At 38.5% G+C, this 26605-nt stretch overlaps 16 non-coding genes across 16 annotated transcripts; all 16 read right to left on the bottom strand.

Annotated features, from left to right (window-relative positions):
• Nucleotides 1-143: 143 nt before the first annotated feature.
• TRNAR-UCU (transfer RNA arginine (anticodon UCU)) lies at nucleotides 144-234 on the bottom strand. Its single transcript is given in 2 exon segments — nucleotides 144-179; nucleotides 198-234. It is a non-coding gene; the product is annotated as a tRNA-Arg (tRNA).
• Nucleotides 235-1828: 1594 nt separating this feature from the next.
• TRNAR-UCU (transfer RNA arginine (anticodon UCU)) lies at nucleotides 1829-1919 on the bottom strand. Its single transcript is given in 2 exon segments — nucleotides 1829-1864; nucleotides 1883-1919. It is a non-coding gene; the product is annotated as a tRNA-Arg (tRNA).
• Nucleotides 1920-3556: 1637 nt separating this feature from the next.
• TRNAR-UCU (transfer RNA arginine (anticodon UCU)) lies at nucleotides 3557-3647 on the bottom strand. Its single transcript is given in 2 exon segments — nucleotides 3557-3592; nucleotides 3611-3647. It is a non-coding gene; the product is annotated as a tRNA-Arg (tRNA).
• A 1594-nt stretch (nucleotides 3648-5241) lies between these two features.
• On the bottom strand, nucleotides 5242-5332 carry TRNAR-UCU (transfer RNA arginine (anticodon UCU)). The gene is given in 2 exon segments: nucleotides 5242-5277; nucleotides 5296-5332. It is a non-coding gene; the product is annotated as a tRNA-Arg (tRNA).
• A 1594-nt stretch (nucleotides 5333-6926) lies between these two features.
• Nucleotides 6927-7017, bottom strand: TRNAR-UCU (transfer RNA arginine (anticodon UCU)). The gene is given in 2 exon segments: nucleotides 6927-6962; nucleotides 6981-7017. It is a non-coding gene; the product is annotated as a tRNA-Arg (tRNA).
• A 1629-nt stretch (nucleotides 7018-8646) lies between these two features.
• On the bottom strand, nucleotides 8647-8737 carry TRNAR-UCU (transfer RNA arginine (anticodon UCU)). The gene is given in 2 exon segments: nucleotides 8647-8682; nucleotides 8701-8737. It is a non-coding gene; the product is annotated as a tRNA-Arg (tRNA).
• Nucleotides 8738-10331: 1594 nt separating this feature from the next.
• On the bottom strand, nucleotides 10332-10422 carry TRNAR-UCU (transfer RNA arginine (anticodon UCU)). Its single transcript is given in 2 exon segments — nucleotides 10332-10367; nucleotides 10386-10422. It is a non-coding gene; the product is annotated as a tRNA-Arg (tRNA).
• A 1637-nt stretch (nucleotides 10423-12059) lies between these two features.
• On the bottom strand, nucleotides 12060-12150 carry TRNAR-UCU (transfer RNA arginine (anticodon UCU)). Its single transcript is given in 2 exon segments — nucleotides 12060-12095; nucleotides 12114-12150. It is a non-coding gene; the product is annotated as a tRNA-Arg (tRNA).
• Nucleotides 12151-13779: 1629 nt separating this feature from the next.
• Nucleotides 13780-13870, bottom strand: TRNAR-UCU (transfer RNA arginine (anticodon UCU)). Its single transcript is given in 2 exon segments — nucleotides 13780-13815; nucleotides 13834-13870. It is a non-coding gene; the product is annotated as a tRNA-Arg (tRNA).
• Nucleotides 13871-15464: 1594 nt separating this feature from the next.
• TRNAR-UCU (transfer RNA arginine (anticodon UCU)) lies at nucleotides 15465-15555 on the bottom strand. The gene is given in 2 exon segments: nucleotides 15465-15500; nucleotides 15519-15555. It is a non-coding gene; the product is annotated as a tRNA-Arg (tRNA).
• A 1637-nt stretch (nucleotides 15556-17192) lies between these two features.
• Nucleotides 17193-17283, bottom strand: TRNAR-UCU (transfer RNA arginine (anticodon UCU)). Its single transcript is given in 2 exon segments — nucleotides 17193-17228; nucleotides 17247-17283. It is a non-coding gene; the product is annotated as a tRNA-Arg (tRNA).
• Nucleotides 17284-18877: 1594 nt separating this feature from the next.
• On the bottom strand, nucleotides 18878-18968 carry TRNAR-UCU (transfer RNA arginine (anticodon UCU)). Its single transcript is given in 2 exon segments — nucleotides 18878-18913; nucleotides 18932-18968. It is a non-coding gene; the product is annotated as a tRNA-Arg (tRNA).
• A 1594-nt stretch (nucleotides 18969-20562) lies between these two features.
• Nucleotides 20563-20653, bottom strand: TRNAR-UCU (transfer RNA arginine (anticodon UCU)). The gene is given in 2 exon segments: nucleotides 20563-20598; nucleotides 20617-20653. It is a non-coding gene; the product is annotated as a tRNA-Arg (tRNA).
• Nucleotides 20654-22282: 1629 nt separating this feature from the next.
• TRNAR-UCU (transfer RNA arginine (anticodon UCU)) lies at nucleotides 22283-22373 on the bottom strand. Its single transcript is given in 2 exon segments — nucleotides 22283-22318; nucleotides 22337-22373. It is a non-coding gene; the product is annotated as a tRNA-Arg (tRNA).
• Nucleotides 22374-23967: 1594 nt separating this feature from the next.
• On the bottom strand, nucleotides 23968-24058 carry TRNAR-UCU (transfer RNA arginine (anticodon UCU)). The gene is given in 2 exon segments: nucleotides 23968-24003; nucleotides 24022-24058. It is a non-coding gene; the product is annotated as a tRNA-Arg (tRNA).
• Nucleotides 24059-25652: 1594 nt separating this feature from the next.
• On the bottom strand, nucleotides 25653-25743 carry TRNAR-UCU (transfer RNA arginine (anticodon UCU)). Its single transcript is given in 2 exon segments — nucleotides 25653-25688; nucleotides 25707-25743. It is a non-coding gene; the product is annotated as a tRNA-Arg (tRNA).
• Nucleotides 25744-26605: the final 862 nt, after the last annotated feature.

A 26605-nucleotide genomic window follows, 5' to 3' on the forward strand; every position in this document is an offset into this window, starting at 1 on the left:
TTCGTCATCAGCACAGCTCACCCGTAGCTGATGACGGAACCGTTCTGTTATCAGCACGCAAGGGGTTAAGATGGTTGCCGGTATTAGTACTAAATACAGAGAATATAATAATGAATTGGTACTTGGGATAACAGGGATAAAACTGACTCTGGTGGGATTCGAACCCACAACCTTTGAATATCTTTTTTACATTCACCTAGAAGTCCAATGCGCTATCCATTGCGCCACAGAGCCAATCTGCTATAATGAGGTGCAGAGATGTTCTGAAATGAAATAATGAGCTATTAGCTGTTGATCAGCTTTATAAAGTTCATTTGATACTATAACCATGGCTATATTTTGAATATTGAATTGGTGAAATGATATTCACCGTCTCAGACTACATGATACCATTGGTAAATCTACGTACGACTTAAGTTTAGTCAAATGGCACATAATATGTGAGACAGATGTGTATTTCACAACTCCATGAAAGACGTTTTTGCAATTTTAGTAATGGAATATCTTATTCGTCATGCAGGGGTCCACAAAAAGAGCATACAATTAGAGTACTTTTTCTTTAAAGGAAACAACCACCTGAACAGGGACTTGAACCCTGGACCCTCAGATTAAAAGTCTGATGCTCTACCGACTGAGCTATCCAGGCTCTGCTATACTCTACCTTAAAATCAGCTAAACAAATGTGGACGTACACTGACCTACACTTTGTATATTTATATAATTACATATATTAGCAATCAATATTCTAGAGTTTAATAATGAATTGATATTTTAAGCATTTGAAATTTCAGCAGCACACGTAATCCATTATAACTCCGGAAATTTGTACTATCTCATTTTCGGATGACATAGAAATCACGTGTTTAAAATGACACTGTGAAATTAATAAAGGGCCAAATACTATTACTAACTCCTAAATTACATTTTCAGCAGTATCATTGGGAATTTCCTCTTGGGCATAGACTATGCAACATTTTCAAAGCAAACAGTCTCTGTTTAAGTAGACTTTCTTTCACTGCCATTTTGGTAAATGTTTCTGGTGATGGAGAAGCAGGATTGCTGGTTACTGTTTCAATTAGTTATAAAATAGAGGAGGGATAAAATTGACCCAGTTGGTGTTCGAACCCTTAGCGTTTGAATGCTTTTGCTACATTCGCCTAGGACTCCAAGCCGCAATCCATTGCACCAGAGATCCGACCTGATTCAACAAGGTGATCAGAGATTCACAAATAAAAAGATGACCTATAAGTTGTTGACCAACTTTATCAAATTAATCCGACACTAGCTTACATTTTGAACATTGAATTGGATAAAAGATAATCAACATGTCAAACTACATGATACAGTTTGGGTAAGTCTTCTTAACCCTTGTCAAAGAAAGTAGAGCACAGATGGGTATGTAAGGACTCGATCAAGACTTTTTTGAACCATCTGTAATTGGAATTCCCATTCATTGGATCCTGAAAAGAGTATGCAATTGATATACATTTTCTTTAACCAAGCCGCCTGAACAGGGACTTGAACCCTGGGCCCTCAGATTAAAAGTCTGATGCTCTACCGACTGAGCTATCCAGGCTCTGAGGCAGCACCCCACAAAATGACATTATCAACATTAGGAAGTGTCCCAACTATCACTACGTTTTTTAACCCCTTGCGTGCGGGGCGTATTTTCCGCCTGTGCTGACTCCGCCTTGCGCGGGCGGAGTCATGACGGAACGGTTTCGTCATCAGCACGCAAGGGGTTAAGATGGTTGCCGGTATTAGTACTAAATACAGAGAATATAATAATGAGTTGGTACTTGGGATAACAGGATAACAGGGATAAAACTGACTCTGGTGGGATTCGAACCCACAACCTTTGAATATCTATTTTACATTCACCTAGAAGTCCAATGCGCTATCCATTGCGCCACAGAGCCAATCTGCTATAATGAGGTGCAGAGATGTTCTGAAATGAAATAATGAGCTATTAGCTGTTGATCAGCTTTATAAAGTTCATTTGATACTATAACCATGGCTATATTTTGAATATTGAATTGGTGAAATGATATTCACCGTCTCAGACTACATGATACCATTGGTAAATCTACGTACGACTTAAGTTTAGTCAAATGGCACATAATATGTGAGACAGATGTGTATTTCACAACTCCATGAAAGACGTTTTTGCAATTTTAGTAATGGAATATCTTATTCGTCATGCAGGGGTCCACAAAAAGAGCATACAATTAGAGTACTTTTTCTTTAAAGGAAACAACCGCCTGAACAGGGACTTGAACCCTGGACCCTCAGATTAAAAGTCTGATGCTCTACCGACTGAGCTATCCAGGCTCTGCTATACTCTACCTTAAAATCAGCTAAACAAATGTGGACGTACACTGACCTACACTTTGTATATTTATATAATTACATATATTAGCAATCAATATTCTAGAGTTTAATACTGAATTGATATTATAAGCATTTGAAATTTCAGCAGCACACGTAATCCATTATAACTCCGGAAATTTGTACTATCTCATTTTCGGATGACATAGAAATCACGTGTTTAAAATGACACAGTGAAATTAATAAAGGGCCAAATACTATTACTAACTCCTAAATTACATTTTCAGCAGTATCATTGGGAATTTCCTCTTGGGCATAGACTATGCAACATTTTCAAAGCAAACAGTCTCTGTTTAAGTAGACTTTCTTTCACTGCCATTTTGGTAAATGTTTCTGGTGATGGAGAAGCAGGATTGCTGGTTACTGTTTCAATTAGTTATAAAATAGAGGAGGGATAAAATTGACCCAGTTGGTGTTCGAACCCTTAGCGTTTGAATGCTTTTGCTACATTCGCCTAGGACTCCAAGCCGCAATCCATTGCACCAGAGATCCGACCTGATTCAACAAGGTGATCAGAGATTCACAAATAAAAAGATGACCTATAAGTTGTTGACCAACTTTATCAAATTAATCCGACACTAGCTTACATTTTGAACATTGAATTGGATAAAAGATAATCAACATGTCAAACTACATGATACAGTTTGGGTAAGTCTTCTTAACCCTTGTCAAAGAAAGTAGAGCACAGATGGGTATGTAAGGACTCGATCAAGACTTTTTTGAACCATCTGTAATTGGAATTCCCATTCATTGGATCCTGAAAAGAGTATGCAATTGATATACATTTTCTTTAACCAAGCCGCCTGAACAGGGACTTGAACCCTGGGCCCTCAGATTAAAAGTCTGATGCTCTACCGACTGAGCTATCCAGGCTCTGAGGCAGCACCCCACAAAATGACATTATCAACATTAGGAAGTGTCCCAACTATCACTACGTTTTTTAACCCCTTGAGTGCGGGGCGTATTTTCCGCCTGTGCTGACTACGCCTTGCGCGGGCGGAGTCATGACGGAACGGTTTCGTCATCAGCACAGCTCACCCGTAGCTGATGACGGAACCGTTCTGTTATCAGCACGCAAGGGGTTAAGATGGTTGCCGGTATTAGTACTAAATACAGAGAATACAATAATGAATTGGTACTTGGGATAACAGGATAACAGGGATAAAACTGACTCTGGTGGGATTCGAACCCACAACCTTTGAATATCTTTTTTACATTCACCTAGAAGTCCAATGCGTTATCCATTGCGCCACAGAGCCAATCTGCTATAATGAGGTGCAGAGATGTTCTGAAATGAAATAATGAGCTATTAGCTGTTGATCAGCTTTATAAAGTTCATTTGATACTATAACCAAGGCTATATTTTGAATATTGAATTGGTGAAATGATATTCACCGTCTCAGACTACATGATACCATTGGTAAATCTACGTACGACTTAAGTTTAGTCAAATGGCACATAATATGTGAGACAGATGTGTATTTCACAACTCCATGAAAGACGTTTTTGCAATTTTAGTAATGGAATATCTTATTCGTCATGCAGGGGTCCACAAAAAGAGCATACAATTAGAGTACTTTTTCTTTAAAGGAAACAACCACCTGAACAGGGACTTGAACCCTGGACCCTCAGATTAAAAGTCTGATGCTCTACCGACTGAGCTATCCAGGCTCTGCTATACTCTACCTTAAAATCAGCTAAACAAATGTGGACGTACACTGACCTACACTTTGTATATTTATATAATTACATATATTAGCAATCAATATTCTAGAGTTTAATAATGAATTGATATTTTAAGCATTTGAAATTTCAGCAGCACACGTAATCCATTATAACTCCGGAAATTTGTACTATCTCATTTTCGGATGACATAGAAATCACGTGTTTAAAATGACACTGTGAAATTAATAAAGGGCCAAATACTATTACTAACTCCTAAATTACATTTTCAGCAGTATCATTGGGAATTTCCTCTTGGGCATAGACTATGCAACATTTTCAAAGCAAACAGTCTCTGTTTAAGTAGACTTTCTTTCACTGCCATTTTGGTAAATGTTTCTGGTGATGGAGAAGCAGGATTGCTGGTTACTGTTTCAATTAGTTATAAAATAGAGGAGGGATAAAATTGACCCAGTTGGTGTTCGAACCCTTAGCGTTTGAATGCTTTTGCTACATTCGCCTAGGACTCCAAGCCGCAATCCATTGCACCAGAGATCCGACCTGATTCAACAAGGTGATCAGAGATTCACAAATAAAAAGATGACCTATAAGTTGTTGACCAACTTTATCAAATTAATCCGACACTAGCTTACATTTTGAACATTGAATTGGATAAAAGATAATCAACATGTCAAACTACATGATACAGTTTGGGTAAGTCTTCTTAACCCTTGTCAAAGAAAGTAGAGCACAGATGGGTATGTAAGGACTCGATCAAGACTTTTTTGAACCATCTGTAATTGGAATTCCCATTCATTGGATCCTGAAAAGAGTATGCAATTGATATACATTTTCTTTAACCAAGCCGCCTGAACAGGGACTTGAACCCTGGGCCCTCAGATTAAAAGTCTGATGCTCTACCGACTGAGCTATCCAGGCTCTGAGGCAGCACCCCACAAAATGACATTATCAACATTAGGAAGTGTCCCAACTATCACTACGTTTTTTAACCCCTTGCGTGCGGGGCGTATTTTCCGCCTGTGCTGACTCCGCCTTGCGCGGGCGGAGTCATGACGGAACGGTTTCGTCATCAGCACGCAAGGGGTTAAGATGGTTGCCGGTATTAGTACTAAATACAGAGAATATAATAATGAGTTGGTACTTGGGATAACAGGATAACAGGGATAAAACTGACTCTGGTGGGATTCGAACCCACAACCTTTGAATATCTATTTTACATTCACCTAGAAGTCCAATGCGCTATCCATTGCGCCACAGAGCCAATCTGCTATAATGAGGTGCAGAGATGTTCTGAAATGAAATAATGAGCTATTAGCTGTTGATCAGCTTTATAAAGTTCATTTGATACTATAACCATGGCTATATTTTGAATATTGAATTGGTGAAATGATATTCACCGTCTCAGACTACATGATACCATTGGTAAATCTACGTACGACTTAAGTTTAGTCAAATGGCACATAATATGTGAGACAGATGTGTATTTCACAACTCCATGAAAGACGTTTTTGCAATTTTAGTAATGGAATATCTTATTCGTCATGCAGGGGTCCACAAAAAGAGCATACAATTAGAGTACTTTTTCTTTAAAGGAAACAACCGCCTGAACAGGGACTTGAACCCTGGACCCTCAGATTAAAAGTCTGATGCTCTACCGACTGAGCTATCCAGGCTCTGCTATACTCTACCTTAAAATCAGCTAAACAAATGTGGACGTACACTGACCTACACTTTGTATATTTATATAATTACATATATTAGCAATCAATATTCTAGAGTTTAATAATGAATTGATATTTTAAGCATTTGAAATTTCAGCAGCACACGTAATCCATTATAACTCCGGAAATTTGTACTATCTCATTTTCGGATGACATAGAAATCACGTGTTTAAAATGACACTGTGAAATTAATAAAGGGCCAAATACTATTACTAACTCCTAAATTACATTTTCAGCAGTATCATTGGGAATTTCCTCTTGGGCATAGACTATGCAACATTTTCAAAGCAAACAGTCTCTGTTTAAGTAGACTTTCTTTCACTGCCATTTTGGTAAATGTTTCTGGTGATGGAGAAGCAGGATTGCTGGTTACTGTTTCAATTAGTTATAAAATAGAGGAGGGATAAAATTGACCCAGTTGGTGTTCGAACCCTTAGCGTTTGAATGCTTTTGCTACATTCGCCTAGGACTCCAAGCCGCAATCCATTGCACCAGAGATCCGACCTGATTCAACAAGGTGATCAGAGATTCACAAATAAAAAGATGACCTATAAGTTGTTGACCAACTTTATCAAATTAATCCGACACTAGCTTACATTTTGAACATTGAATTGGATAAAAGATAATCAACATGTCAAACTACATGATACAGTTTGGGTAAGTCTTCTTAACCCTTGTCAAAGAAAGTAGAGCACAGATGGGTATGTAAGGACTCGATCAAGACTTTTTTGAACCATCTGTAATTGGAATTCCCATTCATTGGATCCTGAAAAGAGTATGCAATTGATATACATTTTCTTTAACCAAGCCGCCTGAACAGGGACTTGAACCCTGGGCCCTCAGATTAAAAGTCTGATGCTCTACCGACTGAGCTATCCAGGCTCTGAGGCAGCACCCCACAAAATGACATTATCAACATTAGGAAGTGTCCCAACTATCACTACGTTTTTTAACCCCTTGCGTGCGGGGCGTATTTTCCGCCTGTGCTGACTCCGCCTTGCGCGGGCGGAGTCATGACGGAACGGTTTCGTCATCAGCACGCAAGGGGTTAAGATGGTTGCCGGTATTAGTACTAAATACAGAGAATATAATAATGAGTTGGTACTTGGGATAACAGGATAACAGGGATAAAACTGACTCTGGTGGGATTCGAACCCACAACCTTTGAATATCTATTTTACATTCACCTAGAAGTCCAATGCGCTATCCATTGCGCCACAGAGCCAATCTGCTATAATGAGGTGCAGAGATGTTCTGAAATGAAATAATGAGCTATTAGCTGTTGATCAGCTTTATAAAGTTCATTTGATACTATAACCATGGCTATATTTTGAATATTGAATTGGTGAAATGATATTCACCGTCTCAGACTACATGATACCATTGGTAAATCTACGTACGACTTAAGTTTAGTCAAATGGCACATAATATGTGAGACAGATGTGTATTTCACAACTCCATGAAAGACGTTTTTGCAATTTTAGTAATGGAATATCTTATTCGTCATGCAGGGGTCCACAAAAAGAGCATACAATTAGAGTACTTTTTCTTTAAAGGAAACAACCGCCTGAACAGGGACTTGAACCCTGGACCCTCAGATTAAAAGTCTGATGCTCTACCGACTGAGCTATCCAGGCTCTGCTATACTCTACCTTAAAATCAGCTAAACAAATGTGGACGTACACTGACCTACACTTTGTATATTTATATAATTACATATATTAGCAATCAATATTCTAGAGTTTAATACTGAATTGATATTATAAGCATTTGAAATTTCAGCAGCACACGTAATCCATTATAACTCCGGAAATTTGTACTATCTCATTTTCGGATGACATAGAAATCACGTGTTTAAAATGACACAGTGAAATTAATAAAGGGCCAAATACTATTACTAACTCCTAAATTACATTTTCAGCAGTATCATTGGGAATTTCCTCTTGGGCATAGACTATGCAACATTTTCAAAGCAAACAGTCTCTGTTTAAGTAGACTTTCTTTCACTGCCATTTTGGTAAATGTTTCTGGTGATGGAGAAGCAGGATTGCTGGTTACTGTTTCAATTAGTTATAAAATAGAGGAGGGATAAAATTGACCCAGTTGGTGTTCGAACCCTTAGCGTTTGAATGCTTTTGCTACATTCGCCTAGGACTCCAAGCCGCAATCCATTGCACCAGAGATCCGACCTGATTCAACAAGGTGATCAGAGATTCACAAATAAAAAGATGACCTATAAGTTGTTGACCAACTTTATCAAATTAATCGGACACTAGCTTACATTTTGAACATTGAATTGGATAAAAGATAATCAACATGTCAAACTACATGATACAGTTTGGGTAAGTCTTCTTAACCCTTGTCAAAGAAAGTAGAGCACAGATGGGTATGTAAGGACTCGATCAAGACTTTTTTGAACCATCTGTAATTGGAATTCCCATTCATTGGATCCTGAAAAGAGTATGCAATTGATATACATTTTATTTAACCAAGCCGCCTGAACAGGGACTTGAACCCTGGGCCCTCAGATTAAAAGTCTGATGCTCTACCGACTGAGCTATCCAGGCTCTGAGGCAGCACCCCACAAAATGACATTATCAACATTAGGAAGTGTCCCAACTATCACTACGTTTTTTAACCCCTTGAGTGCGGGGCGTATTTTCCGCCTGTGCTGACTACGCCTTGCGCGGGCGGAGTCATGACGGAACGGTTTCGTCATCAGCACAGCTCACCCGTAGCTGATGACGGAACCGTTCTGTTATCAGCACGCAAGGGGTTAAGATGGTTGCCGGTATTAGTACTAAATACAGAGAATATAATAATGAATTGGTACTTGGGATAACAGGGATAAAACTGACTCTGGTGGGATTCGAACCCACAACCTTTGAATATCTTTTTTACATTCACCTAGAAGTCCAATGCGCTATCCATTGCGCCACAGAGCCAATCTGCTATAATGAGGTGCAGAGATGTTCTGAAATGAAATAATGAGCTATTAGCTGTTGATCAGCTTTATAAAGTTCATTTGATACTATAACCATGGCTATATTTTGAATATTGAATTGGTGAAATGATATTCACCGTCTCAGACTACATGATACCATTGGTAAATCTACGTACGACTTAAGTTTAGTCAAATGGCACATAATATGTGAGACAGATGTGTATTTCACAACTCCATGAAAGACGTTTTTGCAATTTTAGTAATGGAATATCTTATTCGTCATGCAGGGGTCCACAAAAAGAGCATACAATTAGAGTACTTTTTCTTTAAAGGAAACAACCACCTGAACAGGGACTTGAACCCTGGACCCTCAGATTAAAAGTCTGATGCTCTACCGACTGAGCTATCCAGGCTCTGCTATACTCTACCTTAAAATCAGCTAAACAAATGTGGACGTACACTGACCTACACTTTGTATATTTATATAATTACATATATTAGCAATCAATATTCTAGAGTTTAATAATGAATTGATATTTTAAGCATTTGAAATTTCAGCAGCACACGTAATCCATTATAACTCCGGAAATTTGTACTATCTCATTTTCGGATGACATAGAAATCACGTGTTTAAAATGACACTGTGAAATTAATAAAGGGCCAAATACTATTACTAACTCCTAAATTACATTTTCAGCAGTATCATTGGGAATTTCCTCTTGGGCATAGACTATGCAACATTTTCAAAGCAAACAGTCTCTGTTTAAGTAGACTTTCTTTCACTGCCATTTTGGTAAATGTTTCTGGTGATGGAGAAGCAGGATTGCTGGTTACTGTTTCAATTAGTTATAAAATAGAGGAGGGATAAAATTGACCCAGTTGGTGTTCGAACCCTTAGCGTTTGAATGCTTTTGCTACATTCGCCTAGGACTCCAAGCCGCAATCCATTGCACCAGAGATCCGACCTGATTCAACAAGGTGATCAGAGATTCACAAATAAAAAGATGACCTATAAGTTGTTGACCAACTTTATCAAATTAATCCGACACTAGCTTACATTTTGAACATTGAATTGGATAAAAGATAATCAACATGTCAAACTACATGATACAGTTTGGGTAAGTCTTCTTAACCCTTGTCAAAGAAAGTAGAGCACAGATGGGTATGTAAGGACTCGATCAAGACTTTTTTGAACCATCTGTAATTGGAATTCCCATTCATTGGATCCTGAAAAGAGTATGCAATTGATATACATTTTCTTTAACCAAGCCGCCTGAACAGGGACTTGAACCCTGGGCCCTCAGATTAAAAGTCTGATGCTCTACCGACTGAGCTATCCAGGCTCTGAGGCAGCACCCCACAAAATGACATTATCAACATTAGGAAGTGTCCCAACTATCACTACGTTTTTTAACCCCTTGCGTGCGGGGCGTATTTTCCGCCTGTGCTGACTCCGCCTTGCGCGGGCGGAGTCATGACGGAACGGTTTCGTCATCAGCACGCAAGGGGTTAAGATGGTTGCCGGTATTAGTACTAAATACAGAGAATATAATAATGAGTTGGTACTTGGGATAACAGGATAACAGGGATAAAACTGACTCTGGTGGGATTCGAACCCACAACCTTTGAATATCTATTTTACATTCACCTAGAAGTCCAATGCGCTATCCATTGCGCCACAGAGCCAATCTGCTATAATGAGGTGCAGAGATGTTCTGAAATGAAATAATGAGCTATTAGCTGTTGATCAGCTTTATAAAGTTCATTTGATACTATAACCATGGCTATATTTTGAATATTGAATTGGTGAAATGATATTCACCGTCTCAGACTACATGATACCATTGGTAAATCTACGTACGACTTAAGTTTAGTCAAATGGCACATAATATGTGAGACAGATGTGTATTTCACAACTCCATGAAAGACGTTTTTGCAATTTTAGTAATGGAATATCTTATTCGTCATGCAGGGGTCCACAAAAAGAGCATACAATTAGAGTACTTTTTCTTTAAAGGAAACAACCGCCTGAACAGGGACTTGAACCCTGGACCCTCAGATTAAAAGTCTGATGCTCTACCGACTGAGCTATCCAGGCTCTGCTATACTCTACCTTAAAATCAGCTAAACAAATGTGGACGTACACTGACCTACACTTTGTATATTTATATAATTACATATATTAGCAATCAATATTCTAGAGTTTAATACTGAATTGATATTATAAGCATTTGAAATTTCAGCAGCACACGTAATCCATTATAACTCCGGAAATTTGTACTATCTCATTTTCGGATGACATAGAAATCACGTGTTTAAAATGACACAGTGAAATTAATAAAGGGCCAAATACTATTACTAACTCCTAAATTACATTTTCAGCAGTATCATTGGGAATTTCCTCTTGGGCATAGACTATGCAACATTTTCAAAGCAAACAGTCTCTGTTTAAGTAGACTTTCTTTCACTGCCATTTTGGTAAATGTTTCTGGTGATGGAGAAGCAGGATTGCTGGTTACTGTTTCAATTAGTTATAAAATAGAGGAGGGATAAAATTGACCCAGTTGGTGTTCGAACCCTTAGCGTTTGAATGCTTTTGCTACATTCGCCTAGGACTCCAAGCCGCAATCCATTGCACCAGAGATCCGACCTGATTCAACAAGGTGATCAGAGATTCACAAATAAAAAGATGACCTATAAGTTGTTGACCAACTTTATCAAATTAATCCGACACTAGCTTACATTTTGAACATTGAATTGGATAAAAGATAATCAACATGTCAAACTACATGATACAGTTTGGGTAAGTCTTCTTAACCCTTGTCAAAGAAAGTAGAGCACAGATGGGTATGTAAGGACTCGATCAAGACTTTTTTGAACCATCTGTAATTGGAATTCCCATTCATTGGATCCTGAAAAGAGTATGCAATTGATATACATTTTCTTTAACCAAGCCGCCTGAACAGGGACTTGAACCCTGGGCCCTCAGATTAAAAGTCTGATGCTCTACCGACTGAGCTATCCAGGCTCTGAGGCAGCACCCCACAAAATGACATTATCAACATTAGGAAGTGTCCCAACTATCACTACGTTTTTTAACCCCTTGAGTGCGGGGCGTATTTTCCGCCTGTGCTGACTACGCCTTGCGCGGGCGGAGTCATGACGGAACGGTTTCGTCATCAGCACAGCTCACCCGTAGCTGATGACGGAACCGTTCTGTTATCAGCACGCAAGGGGTTAAGATGGTTGCCGGTATTAGTACTAAATACAGAGAATACAATAATGAATTGGTACTTGGGATAACAGGATAACAGGGATAAAACTGACTCTGGTGGGATTCGAACCCACAACCTTTGAATATCTTTTTTACATTCACCTAGAAGTCCAATGCGCTATCCATTGCGCCACAGAGCCAATCTGCTATAATGAGGTGCAGAGATGTTCTGAAATGAAATAATGAGCTATTAGCTGTTGATCAGCTTTATAAAGTTCATTTGATACTATAACCAAGGCTATATTTTGAATATTGAATTGGTGAAATGATATTCACCGTCTCAGACTACATGATACCATTGGTAAATCTACGTACGACTTAAGTTTAGTCAAATGGCACATAATATGTGAGACAGATGTGTATTTCACAACTCCATGAAAGACGTTTTTGCAATTTTAGTAATGGAATATCTTATTCGTCATGCAGGGGTCCACAAAAAGAGCATACAATTAGAGTACTTTTTCTTTAAAGGAAACAACCACCTGAACAGGGACTTGAACCCTGGACCCTCAGATTAAAAGTCTGATGCTCTACCGACTGAGCTATCCAGGCTCTGCTATACTCTACCTTAAAATCAGCTAAACAAATGTGGACGTACACTGACCTACACTTTGTATATTTATATAATTACATATATTAGCAATCAATATTCTAGAGTTTAATAATGAATTGATATTTTAAGCATTTGAAATTTCAGCAGCACACGTAATCCATTATAACTCCGGAAATTTGTACTATCTCATTTTCGGATGACATAGAAATCACGTGTTTAAAATGACACTGTGAAATTAATAAAGGGCCAAATACTATTACTAACTCCTAAATTACATTTTCAGCAGTATCATTGGGAATTTCCTCTTGGGCATAGACTATGCAACATTTTCAAAGCAAACAGTCTCTGTTTAAGTAGACTTTCTTTCACTGCCATTTTGGTAAATGTTTCTGGTGATGGAGAAGCAGGATTGCTGGTTACTGTTTCAATTAGTTATAAAATAGAGGAGGGATAAAATTGACCCAGTTGGTGTTCGAACCCTTAGCGTTTGAATGCTTTTGCTACATTCGCCTAGGACTCCAAGCCGCAATCCATTGCACCAGAGATCCGACCTGATTCAACAAGGTGATCAGAGATTCACAAATAAAAAGATGACCTATAAGTTGTTGACCAACTTTATCAAATTAATCCGACACTAGCTTACATTTTGAACATTGAATTGGATAAAAGATAATCAACATGTCAAACTACATGATACAGTTTGGGTAAGTCTTCTTAACCCTTGTCAAAGAAAGTAGAGCACAGATGGGTATGTAAGGACTCGATCAAGACTTTTTTGAACCATCTGTAATTGGAATTCCCATTCATTGGATCCTGAAAAGAGTATGCAATTGATATACATTTTCTTTAACCAAGCCGCCTGAACAGGGACTTGAACCCTGGGCCCTCAGATTAAAAGTCTGATGCTCTACCGACTGAGCTATCCAGGCTCTGAGGCAGCACCCCACAAAATGACATTATCAACATTAGGAAGTGTCCCAACTATCACTACGTTTTTTAACCCCTTGAGTGCGGGGCGTATTTTCCGCCTGTGCTGACTACGCCTTGCGCGGGCGGAGTCATGACGGAACGGTTTCGTCATCAGCACAGCTCACCCGTAGCTGATGACGGAACCGTTCTGTTATCAGCACGCAAGGGGTTAAGATGGTTGCCGGTATTAGTACTAAATACAGAGAATATAATAATGAATTGGTACTTGGGATAACAGGGATAAAACTGACTCTGGTGGGATTCGAACCCACAACCTTTGAATATCTTTTTTACATTCACCTAGAAGTCCAATGCGCTATCCATTGCGCCACAGAGCCAATCTGCTATAATGAGGTGCAGAGATGTTCTGAAATGAAATAATGAGCTATTAGCTGTTGATCAGCTTTATAAAGTTCATTTGATACTATAACCATGGCTATATTTTGAATATTGAATTGGTGAAATGATATTCACCGTCTCAGACTACATGATACCATTGGTAAATCTACGTACGACTTAAGTTTAGTCAAATGGCACATAATATGTGAGACAGATGTGTATTTCACAACTCCATGAAAGACGTTTTTGCAATTTTAGTAATGGAATATCTTATTCGTCATGCAGGGGTCCACAAAAAGAGCATACAATTAGAGTACTTTTTCTTTAAAGGAAACAACCACCTGAACAGGGACTTGAACCCTGGACCCTCAGATTAAAAGTCTGATGCTCTACCGACTGAGCTATCCAGGCTCTGCTATACTCTACCTTAAAATCAGCTAAACAAATGTGGACGTACACTGACCTACACTTTGTATATTTATATAATTACATATATTAGCAATCAATATTCTAGAGTTTAATAATGAATTGATATTTTAAGCATTTGAAATTTCAGCAGCACACGTAATCCATTATAACTCCGGAAATTTGTACTATCTCATTTTCGGATGACATAGAAATCACGTGTTTAAAATGACACTGTGAAATTAATAAAGGGCCAAATACTATTACTAACTCCTAAATTACATTTTCAGCAGTATCATTGGGAATTTCCTCTTGGGCATAGACTATGCAACATTTTCAAAGCAAACAGTCTCTGTTTAAGTAGACTTTCTTTCACTGCCATTTTGGTAAATGTTTCTGGTGATGGAGAAGCAGGATTGCTGGTTACTGTTTCAATTAGTTATAAAATAGAGGAGGGATAAAATTGACCCAGTTGGTGTTCGAACCCTTAGCGTTTGAATGCTTTTGCTACATTCGCCTAGGACTCCAAGCCGCAATCCATTGCACCAGAGATCCGACCTGATTCAACAAGGTGATCAGAGATTCACAAATAAAAAGATGACCTATAAGTTGTTGACCAACTTTATCAAATTAATCCGACACTAGCTTACATTTTGAACATTGAATTGGATAAAAGATAATCAACATGTCAAACTACATGATACAGTTTGGGTAAGTCTTCTTAACCCTTGTCAAAGAAAGTAGAGCACAGATGGGTATGTAAGGACTCGATCAAGACTTTTTTGAACCATCTGTAATTGGAATTCCCATTCATTGGATCCTGAAAAGAGTATGCAATTGATATACATTTTCTTTAACCAAGCCGCCTGAACAGGGACTTGAACCCTGGGCCCTCAGATTAAAAGTCTGATGCTCTACCGACTGAGCTATCCAGGCTCTGAGGCAGCACCCCACAAAATGACATTATCAACATTAGGAAGTGTCCCAACTATCACTACGTTTTTTAACCCCTTGCGTGCGGGGCGTATTTTCCGCCTGTGCTGACTCCGCCTTGCGCGGGCGGAGTCATGACGGAACGGTTTCGTCATCAGCACGCAAGGGGTTAAGATGGTTGCCGGTATTAGTACTAAATACAGAGAATATAATAATGAGTTGGTACTTGGGATAACAGGATAACAGGGATAAAACTGACTCTGGTGGGATTCGAACCCACAACCTTTGAATATCTATTTTACATTCACCTAGAAGTCCAATGCGCTATCCATTGCGCCACAGAGCCAATCTGCTATAATGAGGTGCAGAGATGTTCTGAAATGAAATAATGAGCTATTAGCTGTTGATCAGCTTTATAAAGTTCATTTGATACTATAACCATGGCTATATTTTGAATATTGAATTGGTGAAATGATATTCACCGTCTCAGACTACATGATACCATTGGTAAATCTACGTACGACTTAAGTTTAGTCAAATGGCACATAATATGTGAGACAGATGTGTATTTCACAACTCCATGAAAGACGTTTTTGCAATTTTAGTAATGGAATATCTTATTCGTCATGCAGGGGTCCACAAAAAGAGCATACAATTAGAGTACTTTTTCTTTAAAGGAAACAACCGCCTGAACAGGGACTTGAACCCTGGACCCTCAGATTAAAAGTCTGATGCTCTACCGACTGAGCTATCCAGGCTCTGCTATACTCTACCTTAAAATCAGCTAAACAAATGTGGACGTACACTGACCTACACTTTGTATATTTATATAATTACATATATTAGCAATCAATATTCTAGAGTTTAATACTGAATTGATATTATAAGCATTTGAAATTTCAGCAGCACACGTAATCCATTATAACTCCGGAAATTTGTACTATCTCATTTTCGGATGACATAGAAATCACGTGTTTAAAATGACACAGTGAAATTAATAAAGGGCCAAATACTATTACTAACTCCTAAATTACATTTTCAGCAGTATCATTGGGAATTTCCTCTTGGGCATAGACTATGCAACATTTTCAAAGCAAACAGTCTCTGTTTAAGTAGACTTTCTTTCACTGCCATTTTGGTAAATGTTTCTGGTGATGGAGAAGCAGGATTGCTGGTTACTGTTTCAATTAGTTATAAAATAGAGGAGGGATAAAATTGACCCAGTTGGTGTTCGAACCCTTAGCGTTTGAATGCTTTTGCTACATTCGCCTAGGACTCCAAGCCGCAATCCATTGCACCAGAGATCCGACCTGATTCAACAAGGTGATCAGAGATTCACAAATAAAAAGATGACCTATAAGTTGTTGACCAACTTTATCAAATTAATCCGACACTAGCTTACATTTTGAACATTGAATTGGATAAAAGATAATCAACATGTCAAACTACATGATACAGTTTGGGTAAGTCTTCTTAACCCTTGTCAAAGAAAGTAGAGCACAGATGGGTATGTAAGGACTCGATCAAGACTTTTTTGAACCATCTGTAATTGGAATTCCCATTCATTGGATCCTGAAAAGAGTATGCAATTGATATACATTTTCTTTAACCAAGCCGCCTGAACAGGGACTTGAACCCTGGGCCCTCAGATTAAAAGTCTGATGCTCTACCGACTGAGCTATCCAGGCTCTGAGGCAGCACCCCACAAAATGACATTATCAACATTAGGAAGTGTCCCAACTATCACTACGTTTTTTAACCCCTTGAGTGCGGGGCGTATTTTCCGCCTGTGCTGACTACGCCTTGCGCGGGCGGAGTCATGACGGAACGGTTTCGTCATCAGCACAGCTCACCCGTAGCTGATGACGGAACCGTTCTGTTATCAGCACGCAAGGGGTTAAGATGGTTGCCGGTATTAGTACTAAATACAGAGAATACAATAATGAATTGGTACTTGGGATAACAGGATAACAGGGATAAAACTGACTCTGGTGGGATTCGAACCCACAACCTTTGAATATCTTTTTTACATTCACCTAGAAGTCCAATGCGTTATCCATTGCGCCACAGAGCCAATCTGCTATAATGAGGTGCAGAGATGTTCTGAAATGAAATAATGAGCTATTAGCTGTTGATCAGCTTTATAAAGTTCATTTGATACTATAACCAAGGCTATATTTTGAATATTGAATTGGTGAAATGATATTCACCGTCTCAGACTACATGATACCATTGGTAAATCTACGTACGACTTAAGTTTAGTCAAATGGCACATAATATGTGAGACAGATGTGTATTTCACAACTCCATGAAAGACGTTTTTGCAATTTTAGTAATGGAATATCTTATTCGTCATGCAGGGGTCCACAAAAAGAGCATACAATTAGAGTACTTTTTCTTTAAAGGAAACAACCACCTGAACAGGGACTTGAACCCTGGACCCTCAGATTAAAAGTCTGATGCTCTACCGACTGAGCTATCCAGGCTCTGCTATACTCTACCTTAAAATCAGCTAAACAAATGTGGACGTACACTGACCTACACTTTGTATATTTATATAATTACATATATTAGCAATCAATATTCTAGAGTTTAATAATGAATTGATATTTTAAGCATTTGAAATTTCAGCAGCACACGTAATCCATTATAACTCCGGAAATTTGTACTATCTCATTTTCGGATGACATAGAAATCACGTGTTTAAAATGACACTGTGAAATTAATAAAGGGCCAAATACTATTACTAACTCCTAAATTACATTTTCAGCAGTATCATTGGGAATTTCCTCTTGGGCATAGACTATGCAACATTTTCAAAGCAAACAGTCTCTGTTTAAGTAGACTTTCTTTCACTGCCATTTTGGTAAATGTTTCTGGTGATGGAGAAGCAGGATTGCTGGTTACTGTTTCAATTAGTTATAAAATAGAGGAGGGATAAAATTGACCCAGTTGGTGTTCGAACCCTTAGCGTTTGAATGCTTTTGCTACATTCGCCTAGGACTCCAAGCCGCAATCCATTGCACCAGAGATCCGACCTGATTCAACAAGGTGATCAGAGATTCACAAATAAAAAGATGACCTATAAGTTGTTGACCAACTTTATCAAATTAATCCGACACTAGCTTACATTTTGAACATTGAATTGGATAAAAGATAATCAACATGTCAAACTACATGATACAGTTTGGGTAAGTCTTCTTAACCCTTGTCAAAGAAAGTAGAGCACAGATGGGTATGTAAGGACTCGATCAAGACTTTTTTGAACCATCTGTAATTGGAATTCCCATTCATTGGATCCTGAAAAGAGTATGCAATTGATATACATTTTCTTTAACCAAGCCGCCTGAACAGGGACTTGAACCCTGGGCCCTCAGATTAAAAGTCTGATGCTCTACCGACTGAGCTATCCAGGCTCTGAGGCAGCACCCCACAAAATGACATTATCAACATTAGGAAGTGTCCCAACTATCACTACGTTTTTTAACCCCTTGCGTGCGGGGCGTATTTTCCGCCTGTGCTGACTCCGCCTTGCGCGGGCGGAGTCATGACGGAACGGTTTCGTCATCAGCACGCAAGGGGTTAAGATGGTTGCCGGTATTAGTACTAAATACAGAGAATATAATAATGAGTTGGTACTTGGGATAACAGGATAACAGGGATAAAACTGACTCTGGTGGGATTCGAACCCACAACCTTTGAATATCTATTTTACATTCACCTAGAAGTCCAATGCGCTATCCATTGCGCCACAGAGCCAATCTGCTATAATGAGGTGCAGAGATGTTCTGAAATGAAATAATGAGCTATTAGCTGTTGATCAGCTTTATAAAGTTCATTTGATACTATAACCATGGCTATATTTTGAATATTGAATTGGTGAAATGATATTCACCGTCTCAGACTACATGATACCATTGGTAAATCTACGTACGACTTAAGTTTAGTCAAATGGCACATAATATGTGAGACAGATGTGTATTTCACAACTCCATGAAAGACGTTTTTGCAATTTTAGTAATGGAATATCTTATTCGTCATGCAGGGGTCCACAAAAAGAGCATACAATTAGAGTACTTTTTCTTTAAAGGAAACAACCGCCTGAACAGGGACTTGAACCCTGGACCCTCAGATTAAAAGTCTGATGCTCTACCGACTGAGCTATCCAGGCTCTGCTATACTCTACCTTAAAATCAGCTAAACAAATGTGGACGTACACTGACCTACACTTTGTATATTTATATAATTACATATATTAGCAATCAATATTCTAGAGTTTAATAATGAATTGATATTTTAAGCATTTGAAATTTCAGCAGCACACGTAATCCATTATAACTCCGGAAATTTGTACTATCTCATTTTCGGATGACATAGAAATCACGTGTTTAAAATGACACTGTGAAATTAATAAAGGGCCAAATACTATTACTAACTCCTAAATTACATTTTCAGCAGTATCATTGGGAATTTCCTCTTGGGCATAGACTATGCAACATTTTCAAAGCAAACAGTCTCTGTTTAAGTAGACTTTCTTTCACTGCCATTTTGGTAAATGTTTCTGGTGATGGAGAAGCAGGATTGCTGGTTACTGTTTCAATTAGTTATAAAATAGAGGAGGGATAAAATTGACCCAGTTGGTGTTCGAACCCTTAGCGTTTGAATGCTTTTGCTACATTCGCCTAGGACTCCAAGCCGCAATCCATTGCACCAGAGATCCGACCTGATTCAACAAGGTGATCAGAGATTCACAAATAAAAAGATGACCTATAAGTTGTTGACCAACTTTATCAAATTAATCCGACACTAGCTTACATTTTGAACATTGAATTGGATAAAAGATAATCAACATGTCAAACTACATGATACAGTTTGGGTAAGTCTTCTTAACCCTTGTCAAAGAAAGTAGAGCACAGATGGGTATGTAAGGACTCGATCAAGACTTTTTTGAACCATCTGTAATTGGAATTCCCATTCATTGGATCCTGAAAAGAGTATGCAATTGATATACATTTTCTTTAACCAAGCCGCCTGAACAGGGACTTGAACCCTGGGCCCTCAGATTAAAAGTCTGATGCTCTACCGACTGAGCTATCCAGGCTCTGAGGCAGCACCCCACAAAATGACATTATCAACATTAGGAAGTGTCCCAACTATCACTACGTTTTTTAACCCCTTGCGTGCGGGGCGTATTTTCCGCCTGTGCTGACTCCGCCTTGCGCGGGCGGAGTCATGACGGAACGGTTTCGTCATCAGCACGCAAGGGGTTAAGATGGTTGCCGGTATTAGTACTAAATACAGAGAATATAATAATGAGTTGGTACTTGGGATAACAGGATAACAGGGATAAAACTGACTCTGGTGGGATTCGAACCCACAACCTTTGAATATCTATTTTACATTCACCTAGAAGTCCAATGCGCTATCCATTGCGCCACAGAGCCAATCTGCTATAATGAGGTGCAGAGATGTTCTGAAATGAAATAATGAGCTATTAGCTGTTGATCAGCTTTATAAAGTTCATTTGATACTATAACCATGGCTATATTTTGAATATTGAATTGGTGAAATGATATTCACCGTCTCAGACTACATGATACCATTGGTAAATCTACGTACGACTTAAGTTTAGTCAAATGGCACATAATATGTGAGACAGATGTGTATTTCACAACTCCATGAAAGACGTTTTTGCAATTTTAGTAATGGAATATCTTATTCGTCATGCAGGGGTCCACAAAAAGAGCATACAATTAGAGTACTTTTTCTTTAAAGGAAACAACCGCCTGAACAGGGACTTGAACCCTGGACCCTCAGATTAAAAGTCTGATGCTCTACCGACTGAGCTATCCAGGCTCTGCTATACTCTACCTTAAAATCAGCTAAACAAATGTGGACGTACACTGACCTACACTTTGTATATTTATATAATTACATATATTAGCAATCAATATTCTAGAGTTTAATACTGAATTGATATTATAAGCATTTGAAATTTCAGCAGCACACGTAATCCATTATAACTCCGGAAATTTGTACTATCTCATTTTCGGATGACATAGAAATCACGTGTTTAAAATGACACAGTGAAATTAATAAAGGGCCAAATACTATTACTAACTCCTAAATTACATTTTCAGCAGTATCATTGGGAATTTCCTCTTGGGCATAGACTATGCAACATTTTCAAAGCAAACAGTCTCTGTTTAAGTAGACTTTCTTTCACTGCCATTTTGGTAAATGTTTCTGGTGATGGAGAAGCAGGATTGCTGGTTACTGTTTCAATTAGTTATAAAATAGAGGAGGGATAAAATTGACCCAGTTGGTGTTCGAACCCTTAGCGTTTGAATGCTTTTGCTACATTCGCCTAGGACTCCAAGCCGCAATCCATTGCACCAGAGATCCGACCTGATTCAACAAGGTGATCAGAGATTCACAAATAAAAAGATGACCTATAAGTTGTTGACCAACTTTATCAAATTAATCGGACACTAGCTTACATTTTGAACATTGAATTGGATAAAAGATAATCAACATGTCAAACTACATGATACAGTTTGGGTAAGTCTTCTTAACCCTTGTCAAAGAAAGTAGAGCACAGATGGGTATGTAAGGACTCGATCAAGACTTTTTTGAACCATCTGTAATTGGAATTCCCATTCATTGGATCCTGAAAAGAGTATGCAATTGATATACATTTTATTTAACCAAGCCGCCTGAACAGGGACTTGAACCCTGGGCCCTCAGATTAAAAGTCTGATGCTCTACCGACTGAGCTATCCAGGCTCTGAGGCAGCACCCCACAAAATGACATTATCAACATTAGGAAGTGTCCCAACTATCACTACGTTTTTTAACCCCTTGAGTGCGGGGCGTATTTTCCGCCTGTGCTGACTACGCCTTGCGCGGGCGGAGTCATGACGGAACGGTTTCGTCATCAGCACAGCTCACCCGTAGCTGATGACGGAACCGTTCTGTTATCAGCACGCAAGGGGTTAAGATGGTTGCCGGTATTAGTACTAAATACAGAGAATATAATAATGAATTGGTACTTGGGATAACAGGGATAAATCTGACTCTGGTGGGATTCGAACCCACAACCTTTGAATATCTTTTTTACATTCACCTAGAAGTCCAATGCGCTATCCATTGCGCCACAGAGCCAATCTGCTATAATGAGGTGCAGAGATGTTCTGAAATGAAATAATGAGCTATTAGCTGTTGATCAGCTTTATAAAGTTCATTTGATACTATAACCATGGCTATATTTTGAATATTGAATTGGTGAAATGATATTCACCGTCTCAGACTACATGATACCATTGGTAAATCTACGTACGACTTAAGTTTAGTCAAATGGCACATAATATGTGAGACAGATGTGTATTTCACAACTCCATGAAAGACGTTTTTGCAATTTTAGTAATATAATATCTTATTCGTCATGCAGGGGTCCACAAAAAGAGCATACAATTAGAGTACTTTTTCTTTAAAGGAAACAACCACCTGAACAGGGACTTGAACTCTGGACCCTCAGATTAAAAGTCTGATGCTCTACCGACTGAGCTATCCAGGCTCTGCTATACTCTACCTTAAAATCAGCTAAACAAATGTGGACGTACACTGACCTACACTTTGTATATTTATATAATTACATATATTAGCAATCAATATTCTAGAGTTTAATAATGAATTGATATTTTAAGCATTTGAAATTTCAGCAGCACACGTAATCCATTATAACTCCGGAAATTTGTACTATCTCATTTTCGGATGACATAGAAATCACGTGTTTAAAATGACACTGTGAAATTAATAAAGGGCCAAATACTATTACTAACTCCTAAATTACATTTTCAGCAGTATCATTGGGAATTTCCTCTTGGGCATAGACTATGCAACATTTTCAAAGCAAACAGTCTCTGTTTAAGTAGACTTTCTTTCACTGCCATTTTGGTAAATGTTTCTGGTGATGGAGAAGCAGGATTGCTGGTTACTGTTTCAATTAGTTATAAAATAGAGGAGGGATAAAATTGACCCAGTTGGTGTTCGAACCCTTAGCGTTTGAATGCTTTTGCTACATTCGCCTAGGACTCCAAGCCGCAATCTATTGCACCAGAGATCCGACCTGATTCAACAAGGTGATCAGAGATTCACAAATAAAAAGATGACCTATAAGTTGTTGACCAACTTTATCAAATTAATCCGACACTAGCTTACATTTTGAACATTGAATTGGATAAAAGATAATCAACATGTCAAACTACATAATACAGTTTGGGTAAGTCTTCTTAACCCTTGTCAAAGAAAGTAGAGCACAGATGGGTATGTAAGGACTCGATCAAGACTTTTTTGAACCATCTGTAATTGGAATTCCCATTCATTGGATCCTGAAAAGAGTATGCAATTGATATACATTTTCTTTAACCAAGCCGCCTGAACAGGGACTTGAACCCTGGGCCCTCAGATTAAAAGTCTGATGCTCTACCGACTGAGCTATCCAGGCTCTGAGGCAGCACCCCACAAAATGACATTATCAACATTAGGAAGTGTCCCAACTATCACTACGTTTTTTAACCCCTTGCGTGCGGGGCGTATTTTCCGCCTGTGCTGACTCCGCCTTCCGCGGGCGGAGTCATGACGGAACGGTTTCGTCATCAGCACGCAAGGGGTTAAGATGGTTGCCGGTATTAGTACTAAATACAGAGAATATAATAATGAGTTGGTACTTGGGATAACAGGATAACAGGGATAAAACTGACTCTGGTGGGATTCGAACCCACAACCTTTGAATATCTATTTTACATTCACCTAGAAGTCCAATGCGCTATCCATTGCGCCACAGAGCCAATCTGCTATAATGAGGTGCAGAGATGTTCTGAAATGAAATAATGAGCTATTAGCTGTTGATCAGCTTTATAAAGTTCATTTGATACTATAACCATGGCTATATTTTGAATATTGCATTGGTGAAATGATATTCACCGTCTCAGACTACATGATACCATTGGTAAATCTACGTACGACTTAAGTTTAGTCAAATGGCACATAATATGTGAGACAGATGTGTATTTCACAACTCCATGAAAGACGTTTTTGCAATTTTAGTAATGGAATATCTTATTCATCATGCAGGGGTCCACAAAAAGAGCATACAATTAGAGTACTTTTTCTTTAAAGGAAACAACCGCCTGAACAGGGACTTGAACCCTGGACCCTCAGATTAAAAGTCTGATGCTCTACCGACTGAGCTATCCAGGCTCTGCTATACTATACCTTAAAATCAGCTAAACAAATGTGGACGTACACTGACCTACACTTTGTATATTTATATAATTACATATATTAGCAATCAATATTCTAGAGTTTAATACTGAATTGATATTATAAGCATTTGAAATTTCAGCAGCACACGTAATCCATTATAACTCCGGAAATTTGTACTATCTCATTTTCGGATGACATAGAAATCACGTGTTTAAAATGACACAGTGAAATTAATAAAGGGCCAAATACTATTACTAACTCCTAAATTACATTTTCAGCAGTATCATTGGGAATTTCCTCTTGGGCATAGACTATGCAACATTTTCAAAGCAAACAGTCTCTGTTTAAGTAGACTTTCTTTCACTGCCATTTTGGTAAATGTTTCTGGTGATGGAGAAGCAGGATTGCTGGTTACTGTTTCAATTAGTTATAAAATAGAGGAGGGATAAAATTGACCCAGTTGGTGTTCGAACCCTTAGCGTTTGAATGCTTTTGCTACATTCGCCTAGGACTCCAAGCCGCAATCCATTGCACCAGAGATCCGACCTGATTCAACAAGGTGATCAGAGATTCACAAATAAAAAGATGACCTATAAGTTGTTGACCAACTTTATCAAATTAATCCGACACTAGCTTACATTTTGAACATTGAATTGGATAAAAGATAATCAACATGTCAAACTACATGATACAGTTTGGGTAAGTCTTCTTAACCCTTGTCAAAGAAAGTAGAGCACAGATGGGTATGTAAGGACTCGATCAAGACTTTTTTGAACCATCTGTAATTGGAATTCCCATTCATTGGATCCTGAAAAGAGTATGCAATTGATATACATTTTCTTTAACCAAGCCGCCTGAACAGGGACTTGAACCCTGGGCCCTCAGATTAAAAGTCTGATGCTCTACCGACTGAGCTATCCAGGCTCTGAGGCAGCACCCCACAAAATGACATTATCAACATTAGGAAGTGTCCCAACTATCACTACGTTTTTTAACCCCTTGCGTGCGGGGCGTATTTTCCGCCTGTGCTGACTCCGCCTTGCGCGGGCGGAGTCATGACGGAACGGTTTCGTCATCAGCACGCAAGGGGTTAAGATGGTTGCCGGTATTAGTACTAAATACAGAGAATATAATAATGAGTTGGTACTTGGGATAACAGGATAACAGGGATAAAACTGACTCTGGTGGGATTCGAACCCACAACCTTTGAATATCTATTTTACATTCACCTAGAAGTCCAATGCGCTATCCATTGCGCCACAGAGCCAATCTGCTATAATGAGGTGCAGAGATGTTCTGAAATGAAATAATGAGCTATTAGCTGTTGATCAGCTTTATAAAGTTCATTTGATACTATAACCATGGCTATATTTTGAATATTGAATTGGTGAAATGATATTCACCGTCTCAGACTACATGATACCATTGGTAAATCTACGTACGACTTAAGTTTAGTCAAATGGCACATAATATGTGAGACAGATGTGTATTTCACAACTCCATGAAAGACGTTTTTGCAATTTTAGTAATGGAATATCTTATTCGTCATGCAGGGGTCCACAAAAAGAGCATACAATTAGAGTACTTTTTCTTTAAAGGAAACAACCGCCTGAACAGGGACTTGAACCCTGGACCCTCAGATTAAAAGTCTGATGCTCTACCGACTGAGCTATCCAGGCTCTGCTATACTCTACCTTAAAATCAGCTAAACAAATGTGGACGTACACTGACCTACACTTTGTATATTTATATAATTACATATATTAGCAATCAATATTCTAGAGTTTAATAATGAATTGATATTTTAAGCATTTGAAATTTCAGCAGCACACGTAATCCATTATAACTCCGGAAATTTGTACTATCTCATTTTCGGATGACATAGAAATCACGTGTTTAAAATGACACTGTGAAATTAATAAAGGGCCAAATACTATTACTAACTCCTAAATTACATTTTCAGCAGTATCATTGGGAATTTCCTCTTGGGCATAGACTATGCAACATTTTCAAAGCAAACAGTCTCTGTTTAAGTAGACTTTCTTTCACTGCCATTTTGGTAAATGTTTCTGGTGATGGAGAAGCAGGATTGCTGGTTACTGTTTCAATTAGTTATAAAATAGAGGAGG

The sequence above is a fragment of the Lissotriton vulgaris genome, chromosome 1_2 (genome assembly GCF_964263255.1).
Source record: "Lissotriton vulgaris chromosome 1_2, aLisVul1.2, whole genome shotgun sequence".
In the NCBI taxonomy this organism is placed as follows: domain Eukaryota; kingdom Metazoa; phylum Chordata; class Amphibia; order Caudata; family Salamandridae; genus Lissotriton; species Lissotriton vulgaris.